This window comes from Megalobrama amblycephala, linkage group LG22 (assembly GCF_018812025.1).
Source record: "Megalobrama amblycephala isolate DHTTF-2021 linkage group LG22, ASM1881202v1, whole genome shotgun sequence".
NCBI classification, from domain to species: Eukaryota; Metazoa; Chordata; class Actinopteri; order Cypriniformes; family Xenocyprididae; genus Megalobrama; species Megalobrama amblycephala.
Genome location: NC_063065.1, coordinates 26707335 through 26727311, shown reverse-complemented (window position 1 = coordinate 26727311; position 19977 = coordinate 26707335). Strand labels below are relative to the sequence as shown.

At 37.1% G+C, this 19977-nt stretch overlaps 1 long non-coding RNA gene across 1 annotated transcript in view; it reads left to right on the top strand.

The window, feature by feature from the left end:
• The window catches only part of LOC125258439, a 35454-nt gene extending 18408 nt beyond the window's left edge, over window positions 1–17046 (top strand). The window contains exon 4 of the long non-coding RNA XR_007182621.1: window positions 16804–17046. This is a non-coding gene — a long non-coding RNA (uncharacterized LOC125258439). The remainder of the gene's footprint in view (window positions 1–16803) is intronic.
• The last annotated feature ends 2931 nt before the right edge of the window (window positions 17047–19977 follow it).

Genomic DNA, 19977 nt, shown 5'->3' with positions numbered 1-19977 from the left:
GCTCCTGCCATCTGGCCTGCAAGGTCAAGGTTGCAGCCAGACTTATTTGACGCACTGCGTGAAACAGTATTATTTTCGCTGTTTTTCTGCGAACTCCCCATGGTGAGTTTTGCTGGCGTTCATGTACTGGCATTGTTTAGATCCTTGCTAAGCCTCTACATAGTTTAGCCTCCTGTCGATTAACAGTTGTAGTCCTGTCTGTCGGAAAAAAAGCCCTTCCTCATCTTATTTCTCTTTTTTTTAAACAGCCGCACACTCCATTTATGGCCTGGAGATTTCCATCCGCTTGCTTGTAGCTCTCTCGAAAGCTTTTAAGAGTGTAAACCTCTTGGGACTTTACAGCCTAATTTTCTGTCTGTGGCTGGAATCTACTCGCTTCCTACCACTTTCACAAGCCGTAAATGTAGCTGGAAGTCTTTCATCTGGTCAGTGTGGCACGGTACCTGGGGTCTGCGGCCCCTTACTGGATTAACACCCTGATAAAACTGCTCCCACACTGAGCTTTTAAGAAGCTCTTCTAGCCACAGAAACAAGCATTAAAGTCGTTATAGCCCTGGCCACTAATTAATTGTTTCCAGCGCAAGGCAAAGTTGCAGAGGAAAGCCCCATTAATTTAGCATTACAGCAGAAACTAACTCCCCAAGCATACATGCATTATATGATTTTGGCCATGTACTACAGTCTTTATAATTCTCATAGCACCGTCAACTCTTTGGCTGGCAGAGACCATAAGAAAGGTCTTATATTTTAGGATTGTTTATGGTTTTTCATTTTCATTCTATGTATGATTGATATTCTGCTGTGATGTGTGTGTCATCAGATGTAAAGGAAGCATTAAAGTGATGAAGTGTTTATATTGGAAACTAACAGGAGCATAGCTGAACATAAGTGCTGGGCCAAGATCATACAATCTGGAAATCTATCCTTTGTCTGTCAGTATTGGATATTTCTGAGTTTATCGGATATCTGCCACGTCTAAATAAGAGTGTCACTTTATCAAAGACTATTTTCCCCATTTTTTTTTTGTGCCTGTGTAATACAACAAACTTCTGCTATCCCTGTTGAGAGCTCCCGCACTGATAACTCATTTGGTGCATGGTGGGTCTCTGCTGCATTTGCAGGATCTAATCATCTTTCTTACGCCAGGTTGGAGTGAAAACCGTCCCACCTGCCTTCCATCACCGAGCCCAGAGCTTCCCAGCGCCTGGTCATGCATGGCTGCTGTTGTTTAAAAAAAATCTAGGGACCAAGTAGAGGCCCTCAGCTTGGACCCCTGATGCAGCTCTGGTCCCCAAGCTCACTCTGCCCACACATTGGAGCAAATCAAGTCTTGACCTGGAGCATTTAGACGCAGTAGAACATTATATTCTCATCAGAGGCACCAAGTGCTGTAAAGCATGAGCTCTTTGCAATGAAACATGGCTTTGCTTATACGCCGCGCTGTGCGGAAGCGCCACTAAACAGTCATACATCACGCCAGGCCTCACATCGTTCTCTTTATTGAGAGGGAAAACAAAGGGTTGAGCCTCCCAAATCATTACTTTCTCCCACGATTTTTCAAAAACCTCCACAAGTTTTTCTTTTGGGGTCTGCAGAGCGGTAAAGAGGTAAAGATAACAAAGCACTGCTGTTCCCTCAACACCTCCCCAACTGTAACGGCCCTTATTTTTTGTTAACTAACCGGGTGTGAGTTATTTACACGTCTAGCCACGATTGCGCTGTAGCTTGAATATGCATTAGCCTGTATCCAATGCATGCCGTTATCTCATTATGTGAAACCCTTCTAAACTGGGATAATAGATCAGACTGATCTTCAGAGATGCAATAAAAGGTGAGGATACTCCATTTTCACTGACACATCCCTCGTTCAAAGTCAGTTGTGTCGCTTAGACTTTAATAATGTCCCATTATGCAATATGTTTAGAGAATTGATCGGTGAGAAACACACAATTATCAGGAGTCTGCTTTAATGAGCGTTAATCCATCTCTGTGCAGCACAGCACCATTTTTAATGTCTGTTTCTTGCTTAGACGCACAAGTCTCTGTCTCGGTGAGAGGACACAGGTGACTGAACCTGAGAATGTCTTAGTATGAGGATGATACATCGATGGGCAGCGCTGGATGACAAATCCAGCCTAGACTCACCCAAGAAGAGACATATTGATTTCTCAATGATTAATAAGTGGAAAATAATTGTATTTCATTAAGATGAATGGAGTTTCATTTACTCTGTCTCTTCCCTTCACTTCAGCTGGGGCAGGCAATCAAATCTCCACCAGTGTCACGTTAGTCTACCATGGCAACAAGGTCAGTGAGCCAGGCGAAGCTTTTATCAGAGCCACGGGGAGACAAAAACAGCCTTCACACATTAGCTGTTCCTCTGTCTTTGACAAAATTTTTAAGATGTTTATTCCATCTCACTTCAAGGACCTTAAAAGGAACAGTTCGTCCAAAAATGAAAATGGTTCAAACAAATTTTAACGACATAGGGCAAATACATTATCACAGAAGTTTCATTTCTGGCTGACCTATTTTTTGTTAATATATTCTATTTCTTTGCATGTATCAGCCCCCATCCATTGCTTATATGTAAATAAATAAATAAATAGATGTGTTACATATAAGTGTCCAATTTAAGGCATGTTTGTCCCTTTTCCAAAGCTTACAGGCCAGTGGCGCCCATAGTAAAGGGTAGGCTATAGAGTAAACAGCAGCAGTCAGGGTCTCACTGCACTGTGCATCATTTTAATGTTCATCTAATGACATTCCCTCACTGTTTGTGTCATGGGCCATCAACAATCATAATTGTAAATTGATTCATTGTCAACTGAGGGTGACAACATGCTACTGACAAAAAGAAATTGATAAGAGAGAACAGGTTCCTTTAATGAATATATCAATAACCTGTGACAGCTGAAAAAGTACCTCTGTGAAATTTCAAATAAGCACAAACTCGTCTTGAGGTTGCTCCATTTGTTTTAGCTCTACCTGCCACATTGAATTTTACTTCGCAATAATTACTCTGCCATGAGCAATTTCATTTTACTTTTACTTTTCAGAATACGTGTCAGCCGTGTGTTTAAGTTTAAGATTGTATTTGGCATAGTGTAAAACAAAATCTGTTGATTATCATGTGCCATCAAATGAACAGAAAATAGCATTTTAAAAGTCATGTAATTTTTGTTATGAATATAGATATTTGTATTTGTTTTAGGCAAAGCTCTGTTCTAAAAATATTAATAGGCCAAATATTTTTGGGAGGAAAAGTAATATTTGCTCAAAAGCTATATGTGATGTCTGAACTGTGAGCAAATCATGTTTTATGGATTTTTTCAATCATTAGTGAATCTGTCTGAATTGAAATACTTTTTAAATGTCCTTATTCAGTATGGTCAAATAAGCCTTGAATTTAACTCTTTGCACAACTTTTCATTTCTTATTTTGGGCTTTATATAGACTGAGAAGCCAAGTCTTGAACTGTGTGTTGCCTTGTTGCCTTTGTTACATGATAGCATAACACCTCTTCACCTTCGAAAAAATGACGGTCATACATCAAGTAAATTGTACTGAGTTAGACTGACAAATATCACTCTAATGGACATTTAATAGCCTGTGTGGAAGGACTAAGGTAAGCGATCTAATGGTAACATCAAGAGCACCATGCTCACGTTGACACCGCGATTCAATTAAAATGGCTGCTCGGTCTGTCCCTCGTGTTGAATTAATGAACAGACATGGAAGTGGCATCGAGCCGGCCACTTTTCACCTTTCTCAAGATAGCCGCAAAAATAAAAATGTGCCTCATACAATTAGAAGGCTGTGGTGCACGATTATCATATCACAAGACTTCATTGGGTTGACGGTTCAGGTAATAATAGCATTTCAATTGCCATGGTCTGCTCTTAATGGCTGATTTATTTGATTTTAATACCCCTGTCAGGAGGTAGAGCCAGGAGAGAGGCCTGTATAATGGTGGCACATTTTGCCTCTGTCCGTTGGGAATGCTTTGCACTAAAGCGGAGCCTTTTGATATGTGGCCCGTGGACTCCAGCAGCTAGTCGGCTAGCATTCATTCAGTACAGGATTGAAACAAACCCCATCCATCTCAAATCTGGTCAAACCTGTGCATCTCTGTGCAAAGCTGGAGTAAAAATACGCTTTATGAGCAGTAATGTAACATAAAATGAAACAAAATCTCATATAGAGGTAACCTTGCAAAAACTGTTAATTTGTCGAAAAACGTGAAGTTTTGCTAGAAGTTTGCAGTTCTTAATCTGTTTTGGGGGATTTGCAAAAGTGTTGGCCAATTATAATGGACAATGTTTACAAAATATTTGCTAAATATGTTCAATTATGTTCATGGTAGCTCCTGTGACATTATCATGGTGGCTGCAGTTCTGAACATCCGCTGAAGTTATGTTTGCAGTAACAATGCACATATAAATGAAAGAGTGAAAAGTTTAGTCTTCATATAAACATAACTTCAATCCACAACAATTCCATAACTAGCTTATGGAAATTTGAAATTAATATTAAAATAAAAGAAAATTCTAAAATATTTTGACATACAAAATTTATAGAAGATCCTGGCGTGGGTACCCAGTATCCACACCGAAATGAGGAAAACACTACATGCAAAATAATAAAAACTATGATGAGCGGCACTGACCTCCTTTAGGACTTCTGTTGAGTCTCTGTGTGTGGAATCATGTGGGGACCAGGCTAGATTCCCTTTAGTAAATAAATTGACTGGAACTGTGTCATTTACCAGACTATTAATTGACTAATGTGCAGCACTGCCTGCTGTGACATAGGTGTGACCATGGGACTTATCATAACGGATTTAAGGAAATTAGCCGAGGCAATGGGAAAAAAACACATGTGCTCTCCTAGATTTTAAAATAAACAGCCTTCCAGCACTGAAACAATACAGACTTTAAGAGTGTTCGAACAACGATTAGTTTAATCGCTTTAGTCCATCATTATGAGATATCTGTAACCATTAGCAATACATTTCCCAAGACACCAAAACACAATGCGTTATCATTTACACATTTATTCTCTCTGACAAACCAGCTGATAAATGAAAACCCTGAAACATATAACTATGATACATGCTTATTAAGGACACTACCTCCATTTTTATTAATTATTACATTAATTTAGCAGATCCTTTTTTTCCTATCCAAATGGACTTCAATGCATCTTTCTTTTTTTGCAGTCTCTGGGAATCAAACCCATGACATTGGCATTGCTAGTGCCATGCTCTACAGTTTCAGCTGTGCTGTGATGTTGTGGAAACATTAATGATAAAAAAAGACCCAAAAAGACTGCAGACTTAGCTAACCAAACATTCCCTTATTATTGTGAAAATTGGTGAAAGTTCTGTGAAATTTCAGTTTACATGTTGCCAATAGATGCACGTGTTGAAGTCTTGATTTTTGTTATAATCACAATTTAAATAACACTACAATAAACCTTTGTTGCATGTGTTACAGGGATTTTACTAATATATATTATGTTATTATATAATTATATAATTATAAATAAATATGTTATTTATATTATATATATTTATATATAATATAAATAACATTGGTAACAAGGATTACCAATACCCAAGCAATATAGCAATGCAGAAATGTTGCAAAGTAGCTTGGACATAATTTTATTTATGATACTAAGTGTACAAGACCAAATGAGCCTTAAAATAGAAAATAACAATCTTATTAAATATCAATATGCCATTGTGAACTCTATAGAAAGAATCAACTGACAATTAAAACCTATAAGTGTATTATATAGATTATCTCTGTTAAACAAATTTAGGCTCAAACAAAGGTCAATAAAATCAGTAGTTCAATAATGATCTTCTAAATGTCAGATGGGTGATATTGTGATTTCCTCAGCGGGGCGTCTTTATTCAGCATGAGGTGTTACATCTGCTCTCAGTGTTCATTAGCTCTCTGCCTATACCATAATCCCTCAGCTGCCTGCCTATAGATTTGCTGTCTTCTTCATTGTGAAAGTGATGCAGACATCTGAACACTCCAATGGAGAACGAGCGAACAGAAAGGAAAAAAATCTGCTAAAGGTTAAGCATGTTAGATGAGATGACAAAGCCTGTTTAGGGTTAAGGTATTGTTGAGAGGAGACACTGAAATTAACATGCTCACAACTGATATGGTTAAATCTCTTTGATTAAGCTCATTAGCATTTATGTTGTATTAGCTTCAGTGCACTGCAACTTGCAATGTTGGTGCTTAAAATCTGTATTGTTCCTCAAAATGTTGAAAATTAGGTTTAAAGCATGAAGTTTAAATGCTTATGTTCCTCTATTGTTGACTCTGATAAAAGCGTCTGCTTAATGCATAGTCGTAAATTATAAAATTAGATGATTATTAGATGATTAGATTGTATCTAAAAATCAGACATCAATATTTAAAAAGTGTCTTTCTACGTTTGGACAGCATGAGAAAAGTTTGCGTTTGAGATGCAGATGGATTGCTGGGCGGTTACTCTGTTTACTTTGACTCTACCGCAGATACCGATAATCGTTTTTCCTCTTTCGATTTTGATTCTGTCGATCTCACATTAGGCACACCTAATGTTCCAGACTGCCAGTCACGATTCAGAGCAAAGATATCCTAAGCTTTATTTATAAATATGAAAATAAACCCCCAAACCACTGCTGAGACTGCCCACTTAGGTTGAGAAGAAACAGATGCGCATTTCTTGTTTATAGCATCCCGAACAAAATGATTAAATCTGACAGATAACGGTAATTATCGGAAAACCATTAACATTCCGACACTATCCATACCCCCATTGTTTACTGTACATAAAAGAGATGCAACAGACAGAAAGTACAGACATATACAATTTTTAAAAAAAAAAAAAGTCTGTCTAAATTAGGTTAAATTCAGTCTTGGTTTTCTTGGGATTTCTCTTGTTCCCCCAAAGGCTGTAGTTTCAAGATCGCAGCTTTAGGACCATATTCTAGGACCCTAGTTTTTTTTTTTTTTTTTTTTTTTTTTTTTGAGAAAAACACCACCTAGCTAATTCTTCTCCATCAGAGGAGACCTGATTCAAACTTGAAACAAACAGGTGCAAAGACTAGACCCATGGAAATTATTCGATTTTTATTATCTTTCCAACTTATTTTTGACGTAAGAGCAGACATGGCCATTTTTTAAACTTGAATGTGCAAGGCTTTTGGTGTTAGCCACCTCCATTTTACATTTTATTTTAGCTGTGCAAAATAGTTAATTAAGCTGCTTGATGTTGCAAACTGACATTTGTTATAATATATCATAATCACAGATTTACAGTTTTACAGTTTACTGCACTTTAACTCACCAGTCCCTCCAGTTTTCCGCGATTCCGTGATCGCTGAATACAACGCAAAATCAACAAAATGTCGCATTTTTTTGCGATCCTGCATAATTCGTCATTTCACCGCAAAATAATCGCAAAAATAATTGTATTCACAAAAATAAATAATATTATCTAATTGAACTATCCCTAATTCCTAATTCCTAAAAGCTTCAATTCATTATTTTCACGAGGATATCCTACAGACTGTCGTGCAATGTGCATGCACTGTAGGCTTTGCGGTCTGTGCATCTGTGAAAGTGAAAGCGAATCTTTCTCACCTGTCGTCTCGCATCCGTGCCAAGAAGCGGGTGAAGTGATTACGCGACTTGGATGAATGACAAATACAAAGTATGATATGCCTGATAGCACTAAAAAAGAGTTGATAAAAGCGCTGTATAAGCTACACGAACTCATTCGGCTCTGACACAATGAGCGACTGGCTGCCGATTCTGTGCATGTGTTTGCCGCCTGTCAGCGCTCACGCGTGCATACCGAAATGTGTTATATTTTTAGGCTTATCGGCCTTGAACGGTCAAATACACACATAATTATGCCTAAATGTCCATCTTGGTGGTTATTAGTGCTGGGCGGTATACTGGATCATACCGAATACCGGTATTTATTTTTGTTATGATATGAATTTTGATGATACCGCAATACCGGTATGTGTCGCTTAACCAACTTTCGGAACACGGCGCACCATCACTGTTTGAGTGGGTCCCGTTTCACTGTTGCACTGTAGAGAGAGCACAGCTGAGATCGCATCACAGCCTATGTTAAGTCTGAAATCACCCCCTAAAGCCTCATTCACTATTCCCTACGTTATCCACTTATATTGTTCACTTGCAACAGTGAATGAAAACGAGTGAGTGAATTCGGACGGCCGTTGTGTGTACATCGGCTGTACACTCGTTATTGCGGTGCAATGTGGGATTGAATGAGTGCACTCAATAACGTCCACTATGGTTTCGGACACCACTACAAATGGCTGTCGTTTCAAATAATGCCCTATTTGAGGTTATAGGTTATATTCATCCCTTGATTACAGCGGAGAATTCAAACTACACGCGGCGCACGAGAGAGAGCAGTTTCTGCGCGGAGCGCCGTGATGAGATGAACAACGTTCTCCACATGGATCATATTATATAGACCGGAGCGAGCATGTTTAAGTTTATGGACCTATTTCATATACTCTGGTGCTCTAAACATGAACCAGCAGCGTGTATGCGCACATATTTCATCATGTCTTCTTCAAATGAAATGTAACGTTATGCAAAGGACACTGAACTGTATGTCTGATCATGACCGCGATGACACGATGGGTTATTCTGCTACACAGAAGACGATGTAAGTTAATAAATAGACTGACTATTCAAAGAAGAATGGGCAAAAATTGAACTGCTTCATTCTTTGTGTCTTAAACTTACGTGTGTCATTTGTTCAGAGACTGTAGTGCTCTTAAATGTACTGAAAATATCCTTAGTATGTTCTTCCACGTTTCTCCCTCGTTTTGGCAGTTTGTTTTTATATAGAGTTAGATTTTTAAAATGCTTAAGGTGCCCTCAACTCTTTTTTTTTTTTTTTTTTTTTTTTCTATCTCCATGGTCATTTTTTAATATTCATGTGTCTGTAATGAGTGTGTTGCAGGTCTGTGTTTTATTGGTTGTTGTCTTCCCACAGCATCATTTTGTGGGGCTTTGTAAACCTGTATTAACTCTAGTGTGGAATTTTTCTACAATAGTCACTCATCATGACAGTAAAACAGGGCATTCTAGTCAATCTACTGCAGTATTTCCTCTCTCAATCAGTAGAAAATGTGGTTAACGCCCAGTCATGCATAGGGGGAAAAAATACCGTCATATACCGTGAAACCGATACAATTTTGAAAAAATACCGTGATATAAATTTTTGGTCATACCGCCCAGCACTAGTGATTATGTCTTGAGTGAACAAATTTGGGACGTGTGTCAGTGTTGGATCCGCTCATTATAGGTCTTAAAGTGAAAGCAACCTAATCTATACCCGCTCTCCTGTCTGTGTCGTTAATATTAATCAAACAACAACAACAACAGGGGAAAAACAAACAGCACTTAAACTTAAAGCACTGTTTGTATCTGTATCTTTATGTTGTATTTATTTGTCCTATTGTAATTTGTTTATTCTTATTTTATTGCTGACTGTTTACTTGATTCTTAATTACTTGATTCTTATTATAAAAACTTTTTATAATTAAGCATTTGCTTATTGATGTGGCTTACCTTTAAGATTTTGGTCACATTTCCCACCGTAAGTGATCATGATATTAAAGCTAGATAGCCTAGTACAGCACTGGACTAGCTTTTTTTTGCAAGACAAGATTAGATAAACAAGATTTGTGCATTTTGTTTGTTCTATTGCCATGTATGACTACTGCGCATCTAACATAGGCTAATACATGGTAAATATTGTATTCTAAAAAAAAAAAAAAAAAAAAAAAGCACATTTTTCGCAAATTTCTGGAAATTACCACCACAAAATCAGTCATTTTGATCGCAAAAATCACAAAAAAATATCGCAAAATCCTGGAGGGACTGGTTGACATCATTAAAAGGAAGTCTTGTACATACACAGAATTTACTTGTGCACTGAAAAATAAAGTTTTTCTCTTCAAGAAAATGGAATTTAAAAACAGAATATATAGACATGTATACTGAAACAAATTAGGTTAAATATTTCAAGAGATTTACCAATGGTTTATAGGGTTAGGGGCTGGTTATGAAAATATATCAATTCAGTTTAATACATAAGTTAAATCAGTGAATCATTCCTGGAAATTAATAATGCAAATACAGAATTGAGTAGTAAGTTATATAAAATTAGTCTAAACTGCTACTGCATACCAAAAAACTAGAAATGTGGTGCTGAAACTGCAGCCTCCATTATTGCAGCATTATTTTAGTACTACTCCCTTGTTCTGGTTTATCACATTCATGGAACACAATCTCAATGCTTAAAGAGTCAATAATATCATTGAAATTCACGTTATTGTATAGCATTATTTAGTGATGTTTTTGCAAAATGCAAAAAAAGAAAAGAAAAAGTGGCCTCAAGTCTGTCCTTGAAAGAGGAAATGCAAATGTATTGAGTGAACTTATTGAGTCTTTTCAGAACAACACAATCAAACAGCACACTTCAGCACCATAAAGTAGGCCTAACTAAAGTATAGGAATCTTCAAAAATGTCTGGGTAATTAGCTTAGTCAAATATAGGTATGAAAATAGCAACAACTATAATCCCTGTAAGTCGAATGATCAGTCTGCTTGATAAATCAATATTTTTACAGTAAAAAAAAGGTTTGCTTTTCAAATCCTTCCTTTAAACCACCACAATTTGCTTAAAGCAGTGGTTCCCAACCTTTTTTATGCCAAGGCCCCCCTCCTCTCCGAATCAATACTGCACGTATTGTATTGTAGTGTTATTACTTTTCAACCCCATGTTATTATTTCTTTAAAGAAGAAACTCAAGATAGATTTAAACCTTCAGAGTTATTTTCTGAAAACATACTTTGCAGACATTTTTTAAAGACATTCTTTACTTTCTTTAAAAGTATTTACTCTGCTCAGTAATACAGTAACTTAAACAAATAAGCACAAGTCAACCTGCCATACCAAACAAGACCACAGGGAGATATCAAAGGACTGAATTTAAATACTATGCGGATCCATTCAAAATTATTAAACGCATATAACACCACTGAACCTTTCAAACTTCTCCAAAACATGCTTGTTCGGTGAGCATCTGTTATAAAACACTCACAGTACATTAATTTTGACATCTACACGAATGTATTGAACTGTGTTCATGCAGAAATACAATGTTATAGTGATCAGTGAGTCGAAAGGTTGAAAACCACTGGCTTAAAGTATAAAGTTATATGGGTTAAAGAAATATTTAAAGAAATGTATAGCTGCCGTAGGACTGGATAAATATAATAAATATTAATACAAATATTATTTATATGAGTTGTATCACCTAGCCCAAGCTGTCAGCCCATGTCTGTTTCGATGAGCAAAGTTAGTGCACACTCACGGTTTTATTGCATAGAGGGTAAAGGTGATATTTTTCTAAAACGGTCACATTTTGGTCTCATATTCCCTGGTCAGGAGAATGCGTTAATAACCAGTGCTTTATAACCATTACAAGCTGGTCTGACTTCATTTGCATTTATACATTTTACATACTTGCTACATTTATGCCGAACAAGAGAACAAGTTGAAGCTCTATAGTTGCGTGCTTGCCTCTAGATGACGAAATATATGCCTTAACTTTTCATTGTTCTTTGTTTCTTAAACTTGACTTTTTTTCCAGATTGTTGCCGGGTAATTGAAGTTTTAAAGTTATCACTACTAAGGCTCTGTGAATGTCTCTTTTGCAAGGTCATAAGAACCCCTTAGCTTGTTTGTATATCTCATATGCTAATATCCATTAGCTAAGGTGATTAGTTGTAATTATTTACTGTAAAGACTTACAATAATTATCCTTTCCTATGGAGCAATGGCGGGATATCTGGGAACAATTAGGCCCCCTCTGCACATTAACAGCAGAAAGGAGGAACACATCAATTACCCAGCACCATTTTACATTTCATCTTCTTATTGGGCCCCTGCTAATGTTGACCACTTCCTCTGCCTGCAGTTTATTTTGCTTTGGTGACTGTGGCCTCCACACATTGACCGTTCACTGATCAGACAATCCATAATGGCCTGGCAGACGGATTGAGCTGCCATGTTCAGGCCAAGAGATTTGATCTTACAACATTTCAAATACATGTGAATGAGGTACACTTAATTACTTTAGATGATGCTTTAGGCCTAAAACAGACTTCTGAAAGGAATAATTCGCCCCAAAATTTAAATTCTGTGATAATCCAATCATCTCCATGTTGATGATCGTTGTTTTTTTGTAAAACAACATATTTTAAAGTATTTTTATGCTGCTCTTTTCCTTATAATGACAGTTCAGCAACATACTTGTAAAGCTCCAAAATGATTTTTTTTTTTTATCTGAATGCATTTGGGAATGAGATTTGTGGTCAGCGGACAGGAATATAATTGAATCAAGACTATAGTAGTGTTTAAAGCCCATTCACACCAAGGACAATAACTATAATAACTATAAAGTTTTAATAATCGTTTTAAGTCCACACCATAGCTGTAACAATATTGACACAAGCTACATTTACATGCTCCCAAATAAAGTATTTAAAATCAGATTGATGGCTCAAACAAACTGAAAAGACTTCATATAAACACCTCAATCGATCTAACTGAGGTCGATATGAATTAAATTTCGATCAGATTGAAAGGGTTGGTGCTGACATGAAATACTCAGATCAACAGGAAAAAGCATGCACTTGAATTTTCTCAGTCAGATAAAAAAAAAACCTTACTCACATGCGCAGTGCCCTGATGCATACATTTGCATGCATTTTACGGCATATACAAATGCGCATGTTTGTTTCTACCTCATGTTTTTCACACTGCTCAGTGGATGAGACTGAATATTTAGTAAATATATGCTAAAATGGCTCTTCTGACATAAATGTCAGCTTCCATTTTATGAAATCATCACTGTTTTGTCCGGTTCTGAACGCAACGACTAGGCATTGTGCATGCGCTGAAGTTTTGTTTAGAATATATGTGATGCACATGTAAACAAATATGTGAATTAGATTGCAATGTTTAGGGTTCAAATAAACAGAACTTTCAGAATTTGAAATGAGATTTGTGTATGTAAACATACCTACAGAGGATCAATTTAATTGGAATCACTTTCAGAACTTTTTTTTTTTTTTTCAGCTGATGAATGATTAAAAAAAAAAAAAAACATTAGCCGTGTCCCAATTCAGAGGCTTTGTTCTAATAAATAAAAATAATTAAAAAAATGAAACAGTCATAATCAAGTCACAACTGCAAAATGCCTGAAGTGCAGGGGAACATTCAAAACACAAGCCACAAATACTTAATTTAGATAACCCAGAGTGATCAATAAATAAATTAAAATTAAAGAAATTAAATTCTGATTGAGTCTTTCATGCGATCTGCCTGTGTCCATTTGAGTCTTTTCAAATAGTGCGCTAGTCAGCTTGTTAATGTTGGCCAACAGAAGCGCGCCACAGTGTTTGTCGTTGTTGAGTGGTAGGACATGAGCTGTTGGCACAACTTGCATATAAGTTTTTTGGATCTTTTACCATTTCAAAAGTGCATCCAATTCTACACTTTAGATTTTCTTATCCCAGACATTGTTAAAGATTTAAGATTTAAAGAGATGCCCTCTGTTGGTCACGGATCATGGAAGTGAAACTTAAATCTGTCACAGCGGTGGTTTGATTTATTCACGCACATTAAACATATTTATTAAACACTTCTTTCTTTTCACATTTTTATTCATAGCATTTTCATAATAGGCTGTATATTAACCTATTGGGAGAGAACCGGTATGTCTATGTAAAATCAGATATTGAGCACCACCATATCTCGTTTCATAACACCTCTGCAAAGATTCAACTGTCAGATTAGTAGTCGAATCAGGCTCCTCCTATTGAAGGATTGAATCATCAACTATTCATGGTCACCCCTAGTGTTTATGGGAATTTTTGACCATTCTTTTAGAAGTGCATTTGTGAGGTCAGGCACTGATGTTGGACAAGAAGGCCTGGCTCACAGTCTCCACTCTAATTCATCCCAAAAGTGTTCTGTCTGGTTGAGATGCAGGCCAGTCAAGCTCCTCTTATACCAAACTCGCTCATGTCTTTATGGACCTTGCTTTGTACACTGGTGCGCAGTCATGTTGGAACAGGAAGGGGCCATCCCCAAACTGTTTCCACAATGTTGGGAGCATGAAATTGTCCAAAATGTCTTGTCATGCTGAAGCTTTAAGAGTTCCTTTCACTGGAACTAAAGGGCCAAGCCCAATCCCTGAAAAACAACCCCACACCATAATCCCCCACCCCCCACCACCACCAAACTTTACTCTTGACACAATGCAGTCAGACAAGTACTGTGTTCTCCTGGCAACCGCCAAACTCAGACTCATCCATCAGATTGCCAGACAGAGAAGCTTGATTCGTCACTCCAGAGAACACGTCTCCACTGCTCTAGAGTCCAGTGGCGGCGTGCTTTAGACCATTGCATCCGACCTATTGCACTTGGTGATGCAAGGCTTGGATGCTGCTGTTCAGCCATGGAAACCCATTCCATGAAGCTGTTCTTGAGCTAATCTGAAGGACACACAAAGTTTGGAGTTCTGTAGCTATTGACTCTGCAAAAAGTTGGCGACTTCTGCACACTGTGCGCCTCAGCATGCGCTGATCCCTCTCTGTGATTTTACGTGGCCTACCACTTCGTGGCTGAGTTGCTGCTGTTCCCAATTGCTTCCACTTTGTTATAATACCACCATCAGATGACCATGGAATATTAGTTGTGAGGAAATTTCATGAATGTACTTACAGGTGGCAACCTATCATGGTACCATGCTTGAATTCACTGAGCTCCTGAGAGCAACCCATTCCTTCACAAATGTTTGTAGAAGCAGTCTGCATGCCTAGTTGCTTTATTTTATATACCTGTGGCCATGGAAGTGATTGGAACACCTGAATTTAGTGATTCGGAGGGGTGTCCCAATATAAACTATATAAAACGCATCTTAGTAAGATATGTGAACATTTGAATCACTTTATATATATATATATATATATACAAAGGGTGTTGTTGACATGACGTGAAGCGGAGACACCCCTCCTTATTGCTTTTATAAAATGGTTACCACAAAATACAAATATTAAAGCCAAAAAATATATGTATTAATGCAACTTTCATGAAGTAAAATCACTAAAAACCTTTCTTCCGCCTGAAAAAAATAGTCCCTGACCATGAACAGAAATAGAAGTTACGTTATTACACCATTAGATGGTGGAAAAGACTGTCTTTATGAGTGTATCAATCAGTAGCGATGTAGTAACTTATATGTTAAAAGGACAAGATTATACATCGGACATTTAAACAGATGTTTTATTATGAACATAGGACTGACCTGAAGGAAAATGCTAAATCTGAATGTAGCATACTAATTGCATACTTCCATACTATATAATAGACGAAAAACAGTATGTGACAAAAGAAGTTTGTTCGAATTCACAGTACTCATAAAAGAGTAGGCAAAACATACCCGGTTGACCTACTATATCTCATGAGATTCTGAAGTGTGCATACGATGGACACTTTAATATCCAATGAGGTCACAAGAGATGATTTGTGAATGGTAGTGAAGCGACGCAACTGTACTTGGTTGGTCACATTATAATGGCACCATGGTGAATGTAGTATGTATGTAAAAATTAGTAGTCGCAAAGTAATTAATCACAGGATAAATAATCACAGGAACTTTATTTTGGTGAATTAATTCCTTTAAGATGGCTGTTGTAGGCTTAAAAGGCTTATTTTGCATTGCATTGAAAAACAGATAAAGGTTTGGAATGGAATGAGTAAATAATGATTAGAATTTTCATTTTTAGCTGAATTTTTCTTCTCCTTTTCTCGACGGTAATGAACTTGATGCTGATGTAGTTTACCACATAACCTCAATGCCTGGTATTCTCCCACAGTGCTCTCTGGTCTAGTCCAAACACACAGGCTTTCCTTAATTCTGTGATCAATGGCCTTTTAAACGTGTAAGAAAATCACCACTGAGCTGAACCCCTGACCCACTAACATAACCTCTAAAGGAAAAAAGATTTATACCAATCAGGAGAAGCTGACGCTTGACTTGGAATTAAGGACACAGTGTAGGACCCTTAATTAGAAGTGTAACCTTTTCCTGACAGAGAGATTTGTTTTTGCAGGGTCCATGTTTGGGTAAGTTCTACAGGGACTGACTGATAGAGAGATATGGATTCTGAATGGGCTCAGGCAATTGGGTGTTTATTAGAAAACTTGTCCCAACAAAACCCAATCAAAGGCCAAAGCAGCTCTGTGGCAATCACTCTAATAGGCTGTTTCCTCTGAGAGGCCTTCAAAGTGTCAGCAATGTGTCACCCAACTGAAATGTACAAAAACAAATCATGACTGAGGTAGGAAAAAAAAATTGTAATACTTATAAATAGCATTTAAACATTAGCTGCAAAGATTATTACATAAAATATGACGAGCCCCCAAATGTCTATTATATTCCGGTCTCTCTATGGGATTTTTGATGTGTGAACAACAGTAATAGTAGTGTCAAACACTGTCAATAATGCATTATAAAACAAAGAGATTGACATTAGAGATTAAATATTATTATTTAAAAAAAAAATTCAGAAGGCAATGTATTAAATGTAGAATTGTACCTTCAAAATGCAAAGAAGAACTTCAGTGGCTTAATTGGAATTTGTGGCATGTTTTCGGACAGCTGGCTTGGATTGGTCATGGTTGGACGAGCCATTGAGCTGACCTCAGATGGCATGAACTGTATCCAAAGGAAAGAGAACAGGCAAGACAGGAAGACGCTTCAGTTCCCTTAACCCCTGCTTCCTGAAAAGAGACATCCAAGAAGACACAGGCCGTATAATGCCGAGGGTCTGTGTTCTATCAGGTCCTCTCCCACTCTAGACACTGAAGGGCTGTCAATCGACACGGCGGGTCACGCAGGTGCAATAAGAAACACATTGCTTAAAAAAGACTCTTGCAGCAATGCAAACAGAGGATATGACCCTCCTCAATTAGATAAAGCTCTTGTTGGATCTCTGAGATCTAGTTTCAGGAGGTATGTTTCTACATGACACTGTTGTTTTACTGCATTTATTTATTTTAGTTAGCAGTCAATAAAATTAAGGACAATATAAAGGAATATATGCATGTTAGTGGTTTGTCTAAAGAAAAAGGATGCTTAAAAAGAACTTGTTAATAGTATGGATTTATTAGTGTACAGTATATATATTGTAAACGGCTCAAAGCATTTTTTGATACAATATTTTTATTCAACAAAATTCTTCAACCATTCAGTAAAAATAGATATGGAAATTCAAATTCTTCTAGAATCAGACAGTTGGTGTCTCCAACCCCGCTGATGTCCAATAGCTCCACTCAGTTTAAAATATCCTGTCAATTTCATTTATTTTTATTTTTTTTATTATTATTGTTCAGATGTGTATTTCAAAGGTAATGAGACTTAATGGAGTTCACAATTGTGTTGTTGACTGTATAATTATACTTAGTGATGTACAGTTAGACTCTTTTAAAGGGTTAGTTCACACAAAAATGAAAATTCTGTCATTAATTACTCACCCTCATGTCGTTCCACACCCGTAAAACCTTCGTTAATCTTCAGAACACAAATTCAGAGATTTTTGATAAAATCTGATTGCTCAGTGAGGCCTCTATTGCCATCAAGATAATTAACACTTTCAATGCCCAGAAAGCTACTAAAGACATATTTAAAACAGTCCATGTGACTACACTGGTTCAATCGTAATGTTATGAAGCGACGAAAATACTTTTTGTGTGCCAAAAAAACAAAATAACGACTTTTCAACAATATCTAGTGATGGCCGATTTCAAAACACTTCTTCGAAGCTTTACGAATCTTTTGTTTCGAATCAGTGGTTCGGAACGCGTATCAAACTGCCAAAGTCACGTGAACTATTGAAATTACGAAATACCTATGACGTAACAAAGCCTCATTTACTGAAATCACATGACTTTGGTGATCTGAACCACTGTTTCGAAACAAAAGATTCGTAAATCTTCGAAGCAGTGTTTTGAAATTGCCCATCACTAGATATTGAAAAGTCGTTATTTGGTTTTTTGGTGCACAAAAAGTATTCTCGTCGCTTTATAATATTAATTAAGGTTGAAACACTGTAGTCACATGAACTGTACTAAATATGTTTTAATACCTTTCTCGGCATCTGAAAGTGTTAATTATCTTGCTGGCAATAGAGGCCTCACTGAGCCATCGGATTTCATCCAATGAGGTCAATTTGATTATTAAAATGTTCTTCACAATAGAAAAAAAAAACTGTTCTTTTAAGAACTGTTCACTGAAAAGTTCTTTGGGGAACCTCAAATGATTCTTTTATGATTGATGTGAAACCCTGCATTTTGGAACCTTTTGAATTGTGTTCATAGCATTGTTCAGAGCAGTTGATCTTGAAAAAACTGAGAGAGAATTAAGTCTCTCCATTAAATCCAATTGCTGTCTTGGAGAAACAACTGAGAAATTGAGGAGATCTCATTTCCCAAGTCAGTGTGAACATTTTTAGTCTCCGCAGTAGCTTCAAAAGCAGGCCTGCTTAATTTATTCTGTGGTTTCAGCACAGTTTGGGCACAATTTACATGGTGATAAGGCGGGGAATGGATCTTTAATATGCCTTGTATTTTTTTCACGAAACCTCTCAGCTTTCAAGAGTCATTTAGCAAATAATCACTTTGTTATTGGTCTTAAATAGTGGCTAATTAAAAGTCTGACCTCTGCGAGTAACCCTCTTCCTAAGAACACGTTGCATAAACAGGAAAAATCTGTTTAATTGCAAGAGAAAAAAGCACATTTTCTGAAGGGTAAGGTAATTGGCCCACTGTGAAACAAATGAATCCACTGGGGATCGGCCAAATGGATGTTCAAATGCAAACAGTAGTCCGGCTCTCGGTTTCAACTCTCTACTGAAATCAAATGACATCAAATCACAGAATATTGTGTTTTGACTGAGCAGAGACACCGCACTGGTGCTGTAGCGATAACACATGTGACTAATGAAAATAAATGAATGTGATATATGTAAATGGTCTTGATTAGGAGAGATTAGCAGTGGGCACTGATTTTGACACTTTTTCCACTTGCCAATGTTTTTTCGTTCAGTCTTGCCTATTGGATGATGAGAATAACAACAGACACATACACACACAGAGAGAGTAAGAGAGAGATGCACACAATTCACCTCACAAACAATGCATTTTCATTTTATTCACCCTCATGAGAGAGACTGAGCCATTTCATATGCCATCAATAACGCTCAACTGTTCAAGTCAAGAGTTTTTAGCCATTCTTAAATGTGACTGGAAACTAATGCATGGCCCTTGTTAGAGTCCAGCTGAGTGGTTTGTGTGTTTGTGTATATGTGTGTGTGTGTGTGTGTGTGTTGGCCTAATGAAGCCCCAATAGATGGCAGTATTTCACAGTGTATGAGTGTCAGAGGAAGTTGAGGGTCAGACACACTCTTGCATTTTTCAGACAGGCTTAACTCTCTGTTTATTTTAATCAAAGTGGGATCGCAGCCCATTCAGCCATATTAAGAGTGATTAACACTGATACAAATAGTCTGTATTCACAGTGTCAATATGGCAGGTTTCATATGTCTCATGTGAAGGTGTTTTGTTGAGGTTTGAATCCTAGAGGAATTTGTTTCTCACTTTTCAAAGCTTCACAAATTGTCTTAAAGTCTTTATTAAAACAAAAATCCCCAAATTCATACAAATCTATATTTATTTTCTACTTAATTAATATAAATTGCTTAACTGCACAAGGCACAGCACAGGTCCTTTTTGCCATTTATGAATCTGGCAGAGGCTGACATTAAAATGTTTTCTA